Here is a 16326-nt window from a genome sequence, read left to right on the forward strand (position 1 = left end):
CTTCTTTCTGGGGAGGTTCGGTACCAGCTCAGCGAATCCAGACTGGATCTTACTAGGGCAAATGGGCAGTGCGATGGGCCCAAAGAGAAGACATTCTCAAAGAGAAAAACCTCATACAATCTTGTAGACACCTGCAGTAATCCTATGCTCTAATATTTACTATAATATATCATTATTATCATAAAATATCAGGAGTGCATTATATATTCAAGTTAATACTCCAGTTACAGAACATCTTTGTGTTTCCATTTAAAATCTTATTTAGGTTACTGAAAAATTTATGTTGCTTGGATGCTATTTTCCCTTCTTTTAAATGAAAGAAAACCAATATCTGATCTTGTAAATAACATGACCCAGGGGATATGGGTTCAAGTTCTTCCTCAGCTAGGTACTCAATAAATAGCCAGTGATAAGTCTCTATGTCTCAACAGCCTGTCCCCTAAACTGCAAAATTAGTCTTTGTATATGAACACCAACATACTGATGATCGATGTTTAAAACTTTAAAAAGAAGGCAGTAATAATAATGAAAACACAAGAAAAGCACAATAAAACAATGAGAACACCCTATGCCTTCCCTGCTGTTTGAAGGCCCCCTCTCTCCACGTGCTAGGAATTTCTAGAGGCAGCATTTACAGGGTGAATTTCCCCCTCTGGACAGGATAATGGGTATTTGGTTGTTAAACCTGGAGTTCAGTCAGAAAGGTGAATTTGTCTGGAAGCAGCATCAATTCTAAAAAGATTAGCAGTCCTCTTTTCCTCTCTTCTGACCTGCCAGCATAAAAAAATAATCAACATGTAAGCCAAGAAAAAAAGGAGAAAGTTGGGGGTTATTTCATTTATCACATTAATCTACCATCCACTCTACAAGGTGACATAGAATCACAGAATAATGACGTTGGAAAGGGACCCATAACATCAGGTCAGCCCCACCCCCAATGCAGGAGGCTATCTAGCCACTTTTTGAAGACATCAAGGGAAGACGACTCCACCACTTCTCTAGGTAATTGGTCCATGTGAACAGCTCTTATTGTCAGGAAGTTCCTGATATGTTAATTAAAATCTACCCTCCCTATAACTTCAACCCATTAGGTCCAATCTATGGGGCAACAGAAAAACAAAACTTGCACCCTCTTCTTTGTTGATAATCATTTACTATTCAGTGAATGCCATTCATATTCTCCTTTAGTCTTCTTTTCATCAGGCTTACATGTCCAAACCTCTAAGTGTTTGTCCTATGTTTATTCTCATCCACTTATCATCCTTGTTCCTTTTTGAACTCATTTCACCTTTTTATATCCTTCTTAAAATGAGGCTCTCAAGTACTGAACACACATTACTTCAGATGAGGCTGGCTAGTGCAGAATATATTGTGACTATTTTCCTGACATTGAAACTATGGTTCTATTAATGTATCCCCTCCCAACTTACCTTCTTTGCGCAGCACCACACCTTGGTGTTGTGTTTTTGTTCAACAATAGTCATAATGTAGTTTCATTGCTATGCCTTGTGTCCCCCATCCTATACATGTGCATTTGGTTTTTGTGGCCTAAATTTGAATTTTGCATTTTCTCTGTTAAATTTCATTCTATTAATTCATCCCAATTCTCTACTCAACTTCTGCTCTACATGGGGCTACCCTTGTGCCTAGTTCAGAGAAACTTCAATTGGTTCAAAAATGGCAGCCAGATTGGTCACCAGAAAATCTAAAGGCAATCGCATAACACCTATTTTAAATCACTCCATTGGCTACCTATCAGTTTCCGGCCCACACAAGGTGTTGTAATAATCTTTAAGCCCTTGATGGATGGGATCCAGGCTTACTTGTGGGAGCGTCTTTCTTCCATCCAACCCACCCTGCACCATTCAGTTCCTCTGGGATGAATCTACTGCAGCCAAGGAGACCAGGTTGCCTCTGAGTTACCCAGAGGACCCTTCTCATCTGCCACTCCTAGATATGGAATGGAACTGCCAGAGGAGATCCATCACATTACCATTTGATGCCTTAAAAGGCTATCAAAATGGATCTCTTTCAGAAGGGCTTCCCGACTGACCCTCCCGTTCACTGATGTAGATGGCCCCCTGTTCACCCCAAAGTCTCTCCCCAATCTTGCCTTTTAAATTCTATCTATTTTAAATTAATTTTAATTAGTATTTATGATGCTAGTATTTTTGTAAGGTAAGGGATAAGGGGATATGTAATTTTTAGTTGTGTACGTGTTATATTGTTTATGTATTCTCTTCTAAAACCTGCCTTGATCCTTTTGAACGGTGGGATATAAATAAAATCTATCTTTCTTATTTTATTATTAGTATATGTTTCTATATTAAAATCCTAATTTGTTACCTGTTACATCATACTTGCTCACTTGTTATATTACACTGAAATGAATTAATAAGGGGAAGATTAAAGTGGTATAGGTAAGCTTTCTAAAGTACTGAAGAAGGAATTTCAGGGAGATAATGGAGAGTAACAGGAAACTGTGACATAGACGTTGTACAGAGATTAAGACGAGGCTACCTGTAGATAAATGGTAAGCTTACATTCAGAGAAGAAACTAAGATGGGTGAGAAAGGAAATATCTATAATTGGGGGTGGAGAAAATGGACAGCCATGACTTTTTAAAACACCCATACACCTTACTATACACAAAAAGCAAAAGATAAAACAAAAATAACAGGCAGTTACTGTGAATGAGTGTATTGTCATAAAAATAACATCCAGTCATGTTATAATGTAGTTATCTCTACCGTAGAATGACAAACCGTTATTAAACGGCAGGAGCTCTTGTGTCAACTAAATGGCCGCTCAGTTAATGCCCTTAGTTACTGTGGCATGAAATGAGGAGCTAAAGCTAATCCTTTTAGCCATCCCACATAAAAATGAGATTCTAAAGCTAATCCTTTTACAGTAGCTATACCACATTTGAATGGGGTATTTAAGCCAAATCCCCTCATCATCATGGCACGAATCAGGGAGTGAAAGTCATCCCCTTAGCTATCCCACATGAAACGAGAGCCAAAGCATCTCTTTAGATCTGCTGGGTTGAAAGGAAACTCCCCAACCTTTAAGCTATTATGACTTGAAATGGATTTACTAAATATTTCTCAACACAGAAGGTCCTAATTAGAGAAACATATTGCCTACGGTTGCAAGAATTGAACTGTTTGTCCTCATAAATTATGTGATCATTGCTTTCCTTTATTATTTATTTCTTCTTTCTTTGGCTGTATAAACCGCAGTAATCGCATATTGTGCCAAACAAACAAAAAGTAATTAAATAATACTGTGGATGAATAGACCACACTATGGAGAAACTTGAGAGTTATGTGCTTGTATCTATGTGCTAACTATGTGCTTGTAGTCATAATTAACTTTAAAGTCCTTGGCCATTAAATACAAATCTTGGAAATGTTTCTTTTCTATTTAAAGCATATGTTCATGCAATGTTGGTCCCAAACATGTGTAGCTCCAATCAGAGAGATTTGGAACATGGGACTACTGTGCCCAGTTCTGTTTAAAAATGCAAGTGTAAAGTCCCCTACTTCATTGCCATATTATTTATTTACGAAGAACAGAATCGGATGATGGTTCTGGTTTCTAAGGAAGCTTCACTCTTCTTTATTAATCAAATGTTTTTAAGAACATAAAAAAAAACTGAGCCTTAATTACTTCTGCTTATAGTACTGCCACAAATACATTCCCCTTACCTCAAAGAAGTTGCTTTTATAAGTCAAAGAAGCTATGTATCCCAATAATGCAAAATAGCTGATAAAACCCAGTGCTCCCCTAAAAGCTTAATAATGATGTCATATTCAGACCTGCATATTGTGTGCACTATCTGATTTCAACCATCCCTTTCCTACAAATAGATTTAATTGATGGCAGTTCTTGCATTCATTTCCATGTTACAGATCCCTATTGATGTGGCTCTGCAAAACAAACCTTGAGCTCCTATCACTACTTCTGCCCTTGTGAGCCCTCTAGATCTGGTCCTATGCTATTCAGTTGAGTGTTAATCAGTGGTTTCAGTGGGGGAATGCATGATGAATCCTCTTACAATCTTAACTCAACATTCAGACACAGTTGCAGAAATAAATCAATAATAATAATAGGTAAGTTGAGTGGAGTCAGCATGTGTATAGTGGATTGTAGGTTGGACTTGGACTCTGGAGACCAGGCTTTAATTCCCGTTCTGCCATGGAAAACCCACTGGGTGTGACCATGGAAAAGTTCTTAATTCAACAGCTTAGGCCTCCCCATCCATTTCAGTCTGAAGAACCTCAGGATGAAGCCAATAAAATTTACAGGGACATTAAGGTCCTTCTTCAGATGACCTGGTCTAGTTGGTCTGAAGAGTGGCCGTAACATCTCTGGCTATGGACATAGAAAAGCACTGCAGAACAGGCGCTGGTCAGGCTGAGGGTTCCTTCTGCCCAAGAATGTAACAAGCAAACCAGTGTAACATTTGATAAGATAGTATTTACATTTCATGACTATGTACATATGTGTAAAATGCAACAAAAATTTTGAATAGCTTTCAAAGTGGCATTTTCACTTAATGCTCCTGTCCAGAAACATGTAAAAGAAATTCCCAAATGGTGCAATACTGAAAATCATCTTCTGAATTTGGTATTTTGTCATATGCAGGCCACTGTAAAGTTCCATCTCCTTTTAGGAGCTACACTGACAGAAAGTATGGCAAGTGTTGTTTTCCACCATCTGTGTGATGCAAATGATGAGGGAAAAATTGCACTTTTGTTCTTGCAACTGAAATGCAGTTTGAATTTCATACCTAGCAATGGTATGCATCAACCAGTGTAATAAATCCAAAATCATAGCTTGAGTGTTCACAGGAAAGGATTAAAGATGATTGTCTGCATTCACTTTCCATTTATTCACAAGAGACCTATAACAACAGTTTGTCAATTTCAAGCATTATGCCAACCATAGTTGAGTTGTTTATAATTAGTGGGTGTGCACATGGTGAAGGGCTGAGGCTTATTCAGATTATGGGAAACATCGGACAGCAATTGAACTATAAAACAAACTAGAAACAAAATTATTGTTTAGGAACTCCATTAGATAGCTAAGAAAAGTCTCTAATAGTGTAAATAAAGCTAAGCTCAACAGGGACAGAAAGAGAGCTGTAATAAATTGGTTTCACTTTTGTAGAGGTTAGATAATAATGGTAGGGGGACAGATTATACTGAGGTAATATGAGGTACTTAAAATTTCAGGCACAGGTCAGATAAGCAGATACAGACTACAAGGAGGACTGGTAGGGTCACTGAGAAAAACCATTTAATCCCTATACTACTGCTTTCTCTAAGACACATGCTGAGTTGTTGTTGCTTTTCTAACATCATAACCATTGTTTCTATGATGACTAAACTGAGACAAAAGTAAGGATGAGGTCCTTCAAACATATGGCATGATATACTCGTTTTGTTTGTGTTTTTTTAAAGATAAAAAGAATAGGTGCACTACTGAACAGAGATATAGCTATGGGTGATGTGGGGCATTGCCCCATGACCTCAGAGTTTTGCCTTCCCCATGACTCCCCCCCCCCAATATATCTAACCTTTGTTCCTGATTACGTTTCATTTGAACATTTAGAACTACGTTTAGCATCAGAGAAAAAGGACAAGAGAGACTGCATAGACAGAAAAATATAAGAGGTCTAGGTACAAATGAATGAATTTTAGTGTCTCACTCTATGGTAGAAATTTGGGGATAAGGAATTCATTGGGGGGGGGTATTTGGAGGCAATGCATTCATTTTGCTCCTCATCATAGCTACACCAATGCTGGTGGCTAAATACACATGGGGTGTGTGTGTGTGTGATCATAACTCATATTTTTTAAAATAGTCTTGTCCTTTCTTAGGAGAGGGTATAACAGGCTAACAAAATCATATGCAGAGATTCTCAACCATCCACAGCTTGAAAATATTCCAAGAAAACATCTAAAAAGCAAACCCTCATTTTGCATTTTATATATGGGACATCATTTTACTACTCCATTGTACAGTCAGCCCTTCTTATACACAGTTTTTTTTTAAATACAGGGATTCAAGCATCCATGGTTTGAAAATGTTCAAAAAATGTATAAATTTGAAATATTAAACCTTGATTTTCCATTTTTTATAAGGGACACCATTTTGCTATGTCATTATATTTAATGGGACTTGAGCATCCACGGATTTTGTTTGGGATCTTGGAACCAAACCCCAGCATATAACAAGGGTCCATTGTATATAATGAGTGAACATTCAAGGATTTTGGTATCCAAAGTGTGTGTGTGTGTGTGTGTGTGTATGTAATGGACTCAAACCCCAATAGGAATCAAGGGCGCACTGTATAACCTTTCTAAATTTAAGACTATATAACAATCACTAAATAGTTTTGAAATATGGCCCAGGATAAAAACTAGACAAACTGACATATTGTAAGCCTGACTTTACATTTTTAACATTACATTGTGGTATCAGATGTACCAAGTTCATTAAGACTAATTCAGAGGGAGTACAATGCTTTACTTCAAGTTAATTTACACCCATTGCATTGAAGTACTTAAAAAAAATCCAGTATGTGGTTACCTTCTAAACAACATTTTGGCTATAATTTCTCAGTCACTGAGTGTTACCTTATTGAGATGTTGCTGATCCCAAATCTGAACAAAAGTTTCAGAGCAGCCTTTGAGTTGGCTGGTAACTTGACATCTCTCTCTCCACCCCCCCCCCCATTTTCCATTTCTAAAATGGAAATCTTAGTGACTTATCTGTGAGGGTTGGTGAAATGAATATGATAGATGTGTCCATTTATTTTTCCATCCTGCCATTTGATTGCTCCTCAGACTATCTTGGTACATGCAATAGTGTAGTGCTAAATTTAAGTCAGACACCTGACCTTAAGTTGCAATAGTCTTGGCTGGGGAAATGGTTTGAATGTTTTTGTAAGTAATAGAACCGCTAATAATAAGTGCTTGAACTTTGCCCCTGCAACATTATATCTGTGAAAATGTGGCATTTTTTGAAATGTTTCGGAGGCAGCTGCTCCACTTGATAACTTCAAGAAGATAATGCTGAATAAGATTACTGTCAGTGGTAGTTTTCTAGCCTCCAAAAATATGAGAACATATGCAGGAATATTTGCACCGAGTCCTGTATTTCCATAAACACTGGCTTTACATTCAGTTTGGAAGCTATTTCTCATCTTTACCCACATGTGAAATATTCAGACTTATTACTCTTTTTCACTACTGCATGTGACAATAAACACAGAGTATTATCATGTTCTGACTGGATGAACATTAAGATGAAATCTATTTCTTTATGCAAATCTGTACTTTGAATAGAACCTTTGGGGGCTCATAGGCCTAAAAATATACTACCTTTTCAATAGACTTATGAACCATGGGATCTGTTCGCCCTATTGGTAGTAAGGGCATTTTGTAGATTGAAAAACAAATTCTGTGAATGGCAACTATGAGTGGATGCATTGTAGTTTGCAGATTCTTCATGAGCATATGAGAAACATGTAAGATATCAGAATTTGTAACCATGTGGAACTCTTGCAGAAGTCCCTTTGTTTGAACACAAGTCTCCGTGTGGGGAGCTACCTAAATTTTACACAGTTAGTAGCTTAAATAATTGCTACTACAATTGTGTAAATAGAGTGGTCACATATAATAGCTATCCCCCTTCACATATGTGCCAATTCACACCATCACCACCAACTAAATGTAAGACTACCTTAATGTAAACCTGGCAAATGCTCCACATGATCACAGGAGATGAGCCTGGAGGCAAGCAACGGTCGCCTGCCTCGCCGGGCAGACCGTTTTGCCGCTAGATGCGGCTGGACTACAAGCCCCAGAGTGCTCTGGGGCTTGCCCAGCTCCCTATTGGTGCACGGGGGCGGAAGGGGTGACCCTTCTGCTCCGCGACGCTCTGGGAGACGGTTTTGTTGGTGCGGGGCTTCTGATCCTCCAAGACTGCCCATTGGTGGGCTGGGCCTTGGAGGTGGGGCCCCGCACAGCACGCAGGGAGGGAGGGGCCTAGGCCTATATAAGGCCGTGTTGCTGGCCCTTTCCCTCAGTTGATTGCTTGGCTTCGAGCAGAGCGGAGCCAAGCTGTGCAAGGGAGCAAGTCTTGGTGCTTCTCCCGCCCGCCCACCGCTGTTGTTAGGTGGTTTTTAGTCACAACTTGGCGGCAGCATAGGCCAGCATCTGCAGGTTGTAGTACCAGGGCTATGGAGCTCTGGTTTGGGAGTCAATAGGTACCCGGGGGCGAATAGGGCAGGCGTTTGGCCATTGCGGGGGCCAGAACGCAGGAGCGCCTCCCGGTGACTAGGGGCTTTGTGAAATGGTGAACGCAAGACAAGGTTTGCGGTCAAGTTGTGTTCCTTAGCCCCTAGGTCATCCCAAGCACCGGGTGGGTGCCCAGTTTGGATAATCAGACTAAATCGGGTGGTCTGATTGCACAGATCCTGACCTTATGCTTTGTGCCAACCCTACCAATTGTTTGCAAATAAAGTTGTGGCCTTACTTCCAACATGTTGTACTGTGGTTATTTGACAGCAACATCTGAGGCAATCACCCAATGTGAACTGTATCCATGCTTAAATAGTGCTATCATAACATAATAAAAAATGAAACTTTGTTTTAAATGAAAATGCTTTTCAAAACATGAATGAACTGCAGCCATGCCTCAAATTGTCAACTTTTGTTAGATGGTCATTAATCTTCTTGCCCTCATAATTTCCCATGAATTTTTCTTCAATAGCATGTTCTACCTTTATAACAATATGCTGTCTGTATCTTATAACTTAATGTGCAAACACATAAATACTGGCTGCAGCTCATTCCAGCTTGTGTGTGATAACAGCAGCATTAAAGTATATCTTTCTGATATTGTTGAAAGATTATATACTGGGCTGGAACTGGCTGCAATTCCATGTCTTCCCCAGTCTTTATTTGGTACTGACAATGGATGGACATCATTTCTCCAAGATAAGCTTTATATATAGCAAATGATACAGCAGGAAATCTACAGCAGCATCCTTTCAAAGCAAGGGTAGAATATAGCCCCTAAATAATGCATTGTAGTCAGACTGTGAGAAGACCAACACTCCTGATCCCAATGGCTGGGAAAAAGATCCCCTGGACTGAGGTGCAAAACATCCATTCCTGCTGTGAGGCCAATGCATCCTGAGGTTATACTGGACAGAATCAAACAAAGGAAACTGAACTGGGAAAGCAAAACCCATCTTTCTTCATATGAGAATCAAGCAAGTTGCTTACTGAAATGTTTACTTCCCCAGTTTGTTCTACATAGCATGGCCAATTAAACCCAAAATACAGTTGCCTTCCATGTTTGTGGCTTTGACTTTTGAGGCTTTGATTATTCACAGATTTGTTAATATGTTCTCTCTAGGAATCTCTAGATCTTTCAGCATGACACTATGGTCAACCTCTACCAAAAACCACATTGTAAGACCTAGAGCTTCTTAGACAGAACACTTCTCTAGGCATCTGTGGGTCCTCCAGAACAATTCTATAGTGAACTTCTGGCAGATGTTAGTTATAGAGTTGCCATGATATTCTTAGATATTCTTAGAGAGGTGTTCTCTTAGGTAAAAAAAAAAAAATAGTGTTTTTTTTAAAATTTGTGGTTTTCCCAGGAGTCTTGTGCTCCTAACCCCAATGAATGTGAAAGGCCCATTGTAACTTGACTATGAAAACTCTACGAAGTTCATATCATTTCTCTAATGAGTACCCAGATTGTTGGGGGCAAATTAGTTTACAGTTGTAAACCACTTAGACACTGCTTAGGTGGTATGAAGCGGTATATAAATGAAGCTTGTTTGTAAGTTCACAGGCAACTTGAAGACACACACATGCCACTGGACAGTATTTAACATTTGCCCGTGCTATTGGTAAAGGCTGTAGAACGCCTCTACTTTGGTTGCAGGGGCCACACCCACTCCAGCTATTGATGCAAAGATTTTTAGGACTGCAAAGCCAAGCCACAGGTCATATAAACTACACCTTGTAAATTTCCAACTTTCAAAGAGACTTCAAAATATTATTAAAGAAGGTGATATGCAAACTGAAACCAGTAGGCTCTGTATTTATTAACTGGGAAGCATTATTTTAATACAGCTTCCCAAATAATCTTCCTGTTTTAAAACTTGAAAATAAAATAGCATTGTTTTGTAACTGCTCTTTCACACTGCAGAAATAAAGCAGTTTGAGACCACTTTAACTGTCATGGCTCCATCCTGTGGAGTCCTGGGATGTATAGTTTGGTAAGGGTATTCAGATCAGGGTATAGTTCCAGCTCAGCCCTGAAACCCACTGGGTGGCCTTGGATTTGTCACATGCTCTCAGCTTTAGGGGAAAACAATGGCAAATCTTCTCTGAATTAATCTTGCCAAGAAAACAATGATAGAGTTGCCTTAGGGTTGCCATAAGTCAGAAATAACTTGAAGGCACACAACACACACAGGGGTATTCAGCCTGGTCTATCAGAGAATTCTGTTGAGCTCTGGTTGGAGAGGCCAAACTACAAATCCCAGCATTCTGAAAGACAAGGTCAAGGCAGTTAAAGTGCTGTTAAACTGTGTTGTTTCTGAAATGTGAACACACTTTATATCTTACATATATAACTTCTATCTTTTTTATCTTACATAAATATTTTTTCTTTTTTCCTCCTCTCTTTTTCTATCTGGTTTACTTTCTCATACCTAACTTTGTTCAGTGCTTAGTTTTTCCTGTCATGAACTGCACAGTGATCATACTAGTTTGCTGCAGTTTTCAAGTGCCTTATCTCCTCCCCCTTACTGAAGAGCACGCACACAATGTTTTTACAGCATTTTATTAACCTTGATATACAGTATTTGTATGCGTAAATCCATCAAGATCCTTTCTGTGTTGTGTTTATCCTGTGAGCTGCCTTGGTTACCATATTAGAAGAAAGGTGGGGTATTAAATAAATAAATATGTAAATAAGATGTGGCTTCTTTTAGCAATATAATAAAGAACATCTTTTGCAATCAAATGTACACACAAATCAAGCCAGCTATTTTGACAGTATTTGTCACTGCATATCAGTAGCATGACATAGAGAAAGACATGGAGGAACACAAACTGGGATCAACTTGCACAGACAGTACTTTGCCACTGAATGCTATAGTATTCCTTATGCATAATTTTGGGTCTGATAGTATTATATATTTTGCAATGTAAGATTCCAAAGACAGCAGGGGTAAAGAAATTTGGAAACATCCCCAATATTTGGCACAATGTGAATGGATTGTAATCATAGGTTAGAAACTTGAGGCAGCAATGGTGCTCTTTGCCCCCCGCCCTTTTTTTACAAAGACTGTAATTTTTCTATGGAGAAAAATACACACTACAACCACTCACCTAAGTAAGATTGCTTCCTTAATGACAGTCTTTGATTGTTTTTAAAAATGTGGAAAGATTAATAATAGCAGCAAAATTTAATGGTCCTTGAATACATATTTTTTAAAAAACAGTGGTGTTTGACATTGCTTTAACTATCACGGCTCCATCCTATGGAAACCTGGGATTTGTAGTTTGTTGTGGCACCAGGGCTCTCTGACAGAGAAGGCTAGCTTTTGCGCAAAACTACAACCCCCCAAATCCCATAGGCTGGAGTCATGACAGTTAAAACAGTGTCAAACTGCATTGATTCTGCAGTGTGGCAGCAGCCCCAGTGGAAGCTGAAGTACACCAAAAGGAGCATTTTCTAAGAGCCAAATGAGATGTAATGCTACATACAGCCTTCAACATTACAGTGATCCATCCCATGTAGAATTGTCAAGATTGGATCTAGAATGGAGCTCCTGCCACTTTAATCCTTAACAGATCTTGGATTTTCCCATCCCATCTCACCCCATCCAATCTCCCATTTCCCATTTTATTATGTCTAGTTTAGACATAAACCTAAAAGCCTTGGGAAGACACAACCTATATTGCAAAATAAGTAAATAAATAAAAGGCCATAACTAAGGAACTGATAGAGAGGTAACCAATACAAGATAAACTATGTATGTGTGTATGGCAGGGGGAGAAGAAGTGAGATGCCGGAAGCCCTAAAAGTATTATCACATTTGTTTAGCAGGAGATAAACATTCTAATGCTTAGTGAAAAACGTACTGTATATTGATATAAACTGAAAAAGTGAAGTGAACAAACAGAAAACTGTTAAATCCTCAGAATCAACACTGCCAAACAACTGTTTGTACAGTCTGACAAATGTAAAACCATAGATTCTTTGTAAAACTTAAATAAATAAATAAGTCAGCAACTGGAAATTATTCAAAGCTTTAGAAGAGCTCACTAGGGATCGGAATGCATTTCTGAAGTGAAGTAATTACATCTGTGGTTAATTTCATCGGAAGCTTACTAACTGACAAGGAAGCCTTTACAATAGCTGCAATCATTGGGATTACATGTTCTCAGGAGTCCTGCTGTAGCCAAACAATCCAGGGTGCTCACACTAAACTGTTCAGTGCAGATGTGTTCTAATTAGCTCTTTGAAACACAGGTGTGCATATAGAAAAGTAAGCACAGCTTTCTGATGAGCCGGAAGATTCTCAAAAACACTCCCCTTTGAACAGTGGCTCCATGTGGATGCCAGATTTAGCAGTCATTTAAAAATTAAATAGTGTTTGCTGCATTTTTCCTTGTAAAGATAGCCTTGAAAATGTAGGCTGCAAATTGATCCACTGAGATGAGAACAACCTTTTTTGCACCCATAGTGAAAATATGTTTAACCATCCCTATTCTGGTAAGATCCCTATTCCTTTAATATGCCTTCTCATTAAGTTCTTCAGCAGAAGCTGTCTACTACACTCACACACATACTTGGTTGGGATAGAAACATGGCCTTCTTGGTGACTGCACTCCAAAGGAGATGAAGACTTAGCTTTGTTGTTGTTGTAATTTGCCATCAAGTAAACTTTGACTTATGCCAAATCACAACAACAAAAACAGCCTGTCTTGACCCCTAGGGCAGTAAAAAATTTCACAGTATAAATATAAATCTATAATTTTTTGTCAAAAAAATTGGCCCCAAAAAGTTGGGTCGACTTATTTACAGGGCAATGTAAGTAGCATATTTTAACTCTCCTCCTTTTCTGAGTAGAGTAGCAAAAGGTAAGAGTTCAACATGGGAGCATCCAAAAGATGCACCAACCCCCTCTACTCTTTCCACCAGTACGCTGATTTTGGCCTTTTTGAATGCTTGGGTGGGAAAATGGCAGAGGTGGCACCTCTTTGATGCTTCCCCTCAAAACAGTGCCAAGAGAAATTTGGCTTAGAAGGATCTGTATAAGATATTTCTGCATGAAGACTGTAAACTTTGTCCTTTACATCCTTTGTTGCATGCCCCTAAGTTTTATCCTTGACTTATCCATGAGTCATATTAAAATTCATAATTTTGGCCCCCAAATTTGTCCTCGACTTCTACATGAGATTGACTTATAGTTGAGTATATATGGTAAATGCCCTATTTTTTTAATGGTAAAATGTCCAAATCCAACTCTAAGATTCTAACTAAATCAGACCTATTGATTCTAACATGATTTACATATGCATTGACTTAACCAGCAATAGATTCAATGGGTCATACATAAGGGTAGCATATTACAACTTTTTTCCTGCAAACATTCCACTGAAAAAATATGCTCCGCACTGGACAAAAATATCCATTTGCTTCCAGAAGGGGGACATATATATGGAGGATTCTGGCTTTGTGCTGACTGGAAATTATGGCACTACATCTGCCCAACGTCCTCAAGGTTTGTTTTTTGTGGAGAACAAAAGATTTCTGGTTTTGTCTGTTATGAGCACATAATTCTTGTTAAAAGACTTAACTTTAAACCATCCATTATTTGATAAGGAAAGAGAAGCATGGAAGATCAGTCCTCTTTTTCCTCTTCTTGATCTTCAGCCTTGTTTAAAAATGTACCCTAAAGACACCAGATCCCTTAATCATGGGAGCTAAGCAGGGTGAGAAGTAGTTAGTACTTGGATATGAGGCTGTCAATGAATACCTGGTGCTGTAGGCTATGTTTCGGAGGAAAGGATTGGCAAAACAACCTTTGAGTATTCCTTGCCTGAGAAAACCCTATGAAATTATTGGGGCTGCTATAATGGGCAACTTGAAGGAACATACACAGTAGATTTCAAACACAGATAGAATGATGCTCTCTTTATTAGCCAACATATCCTGTACTGATCAGTTTGGTGATGTTATATTTTTACATGAAATATAAAATAATATGACTGATAAGTGAGTCTCTTGGCCCCTGTGTATATATTTATAAGTGATCCTGCACAACCTGAGAGTGAAGCACTGTTGGGGAAATAAGAATTCAGACTACGCACTCACAGCATCAGGCTGCACAGCTGCAACCATATGTACTATATAGTATATATAGTCTGAATAGTATATAGAGTTACACGAGAGTCTAATGATTATACTTCAACATAAATAGGGTGATAAGTATATACTGTACAAGTATAAAATACACTCTTATTTTAGGATATGCCTCCAAAATGTGAGTCAAAAATCTCCATTTTGGATCAGAACAGGCTAGCATAAAAAGCTGGCTTCTAGCCAGCTTGGGGACATGGTATGCAGATGACACATGTCCCCAAGATGCCCAGAAGCTGGCTTCCAGTTGCCCGGATGTTTACACGGGGGGGGGGGGGGAGGTCCAGACACTCTGGCATCACAGCATTTATAAACAACATGCCACTGGAGCACCTTAAAGCATGGGCAGAAAGCCAGCTTTTTCTGCACCTTTTTCAGCCAGTGTATAGCCAGTAAAAAGGCAAATTGGGGATGTGGTGTGCGGTTGCTGTGGCTCCAATCTGACTTTGTCAGGGGCGTCTTAAAGCCTCCCCTTCAGGGGGAGCAGTCTGTTTTGCCCCTCAGTTCCAGAGCGATGCCTAATCAAAGGTTAATGAGCAGCAAGGCTGGAAGAACTACACACTTTTTAACTTCCAGTATAAATGCATTCATCAAAAGCAATGCCCTGTTATATGCCAGGAAAGGAGCTTTCCTTTTTCTTTACACAGCAGGGGAGAACATTAGCCTGGGCATGCAATAAAAATTAATCCTTCCTATATCAGCACCTTGCCCTGCCTTCTCTCCAGTGCCATATTTTCTAGCTGTTTCCTATGATCAAGCAGGGGGCAGAAATTATAGGGAGACTGAAACTAGCAATGGGAAGGAATATGACCCAACTCACACCTACTAAATTAATATTCAGTTTTCCTTCAGAATGAACACTTTGCCAGATTTTGTGATGCAGTTTTCAACTCAAAAACTAAGTGCAGAAAGTATATACACCAGCAGAAAATGTCTACAAAAATGTTATTTTGTGGGGAAATGGTCCATCATTTCTTTGCTTGTTTATTCCTAATTTGTGTTTTTAATTTTCAGACTGCTCAGAAATTTGACTTGGATTGAACACATGACAAACTAAAAGAAACAGATTTGTCCATACTTAGCTGAAATTTCACCAGCACCATGATCCATTGCCCCTGTTCATCTCATACATGTGAAACAGTAGAGATGTGAGCATGACTGGGCTATGGTGGGGCTAGGGCCAAGTAAAGTGGGCACATTTATGGTGGGAGAAGGATAAAGAAGAGTAGGCCAAATCATATGGCCAGTATGCAGGCCAAGTCTTCCCAACCCTGACCTATTTTGCATGGGAAACCAAGATATTCCATGGACTTTCATGTCCTATGTAGGATCATTATATAGAACATTTTGTTGTTGTTGTTAGCTGCCTTTGAGTTGACCTTGATACATGGTGACCCTGTGAGTGAGACATCTCCAAGCCCCCCTCTAATTGTCTGCTCAGGTCCTGTAGGCACAGGCTCATGGTCTCCCTGATTGTGTCTTGCCATCTGACATGCAATTTTCCTCTCTTTCTACTGCCCTCTACCTTCCCTAGCATAATTGTTTATTATTGCTTTATGACTTCTTATGATGTGGTCGGGGTAAGACAGCCTCAGTTTGATCATCTAGCTCATCTCCATTTTGACCTTCCACTTTCAAGTTATTTCTTCAGCTTCTATTTAGTGTGTAATAGCTAGGTGGCAAAACAAGCCATGTTTACAGGAACAGTCTTGATGACAAAGAGTAGTCACAAGGAAGGATCTTAACCTTCTAGGTTCCAGTAAAGAGCTCCAGAACACACAAATGATGGATGTTTCCCTCATACCTTAATGCAATCAAGGTAACACTTCATTTATTAATTGTATTGTGCTATAA

The 16326-nt window shown here is 39.1% G+C and overlaps 1 protein-coding gene across 1 annotated transcript in view; it reads right to left on the minus strand.

The window, feature by feature from the left end:
- The window catches only part of LOC121917219 (ephrin type-A receptor 6-like), a 309408-nt gene that overhangs the window by 237134 nt on the left and 55948 nt on the right, over positions 1 to 16326 (minus strand). The gene's annotated exons all lie outside the window — the stretch shown is intronic.

Source organism: Sceloporus undulatus, unplaced genomic scaffold, assembly GCF_019175285.1.
Source record: "Sceloporus undulatus isolate JIND9_A2432 ecotype Alabama unplaced genomic scaffold, SceUnd_v1.1 scaffold_13, whole genome shotgun sequence".
In the NCBI taxonomy this organism is placed as follows: domain Eukaryota; kingdom Metazoa; phylum Chordata; class Lepidosauria; order Squamata; family Phrynosomatidae; genus Sceloporus; species Sceloporus undulatus.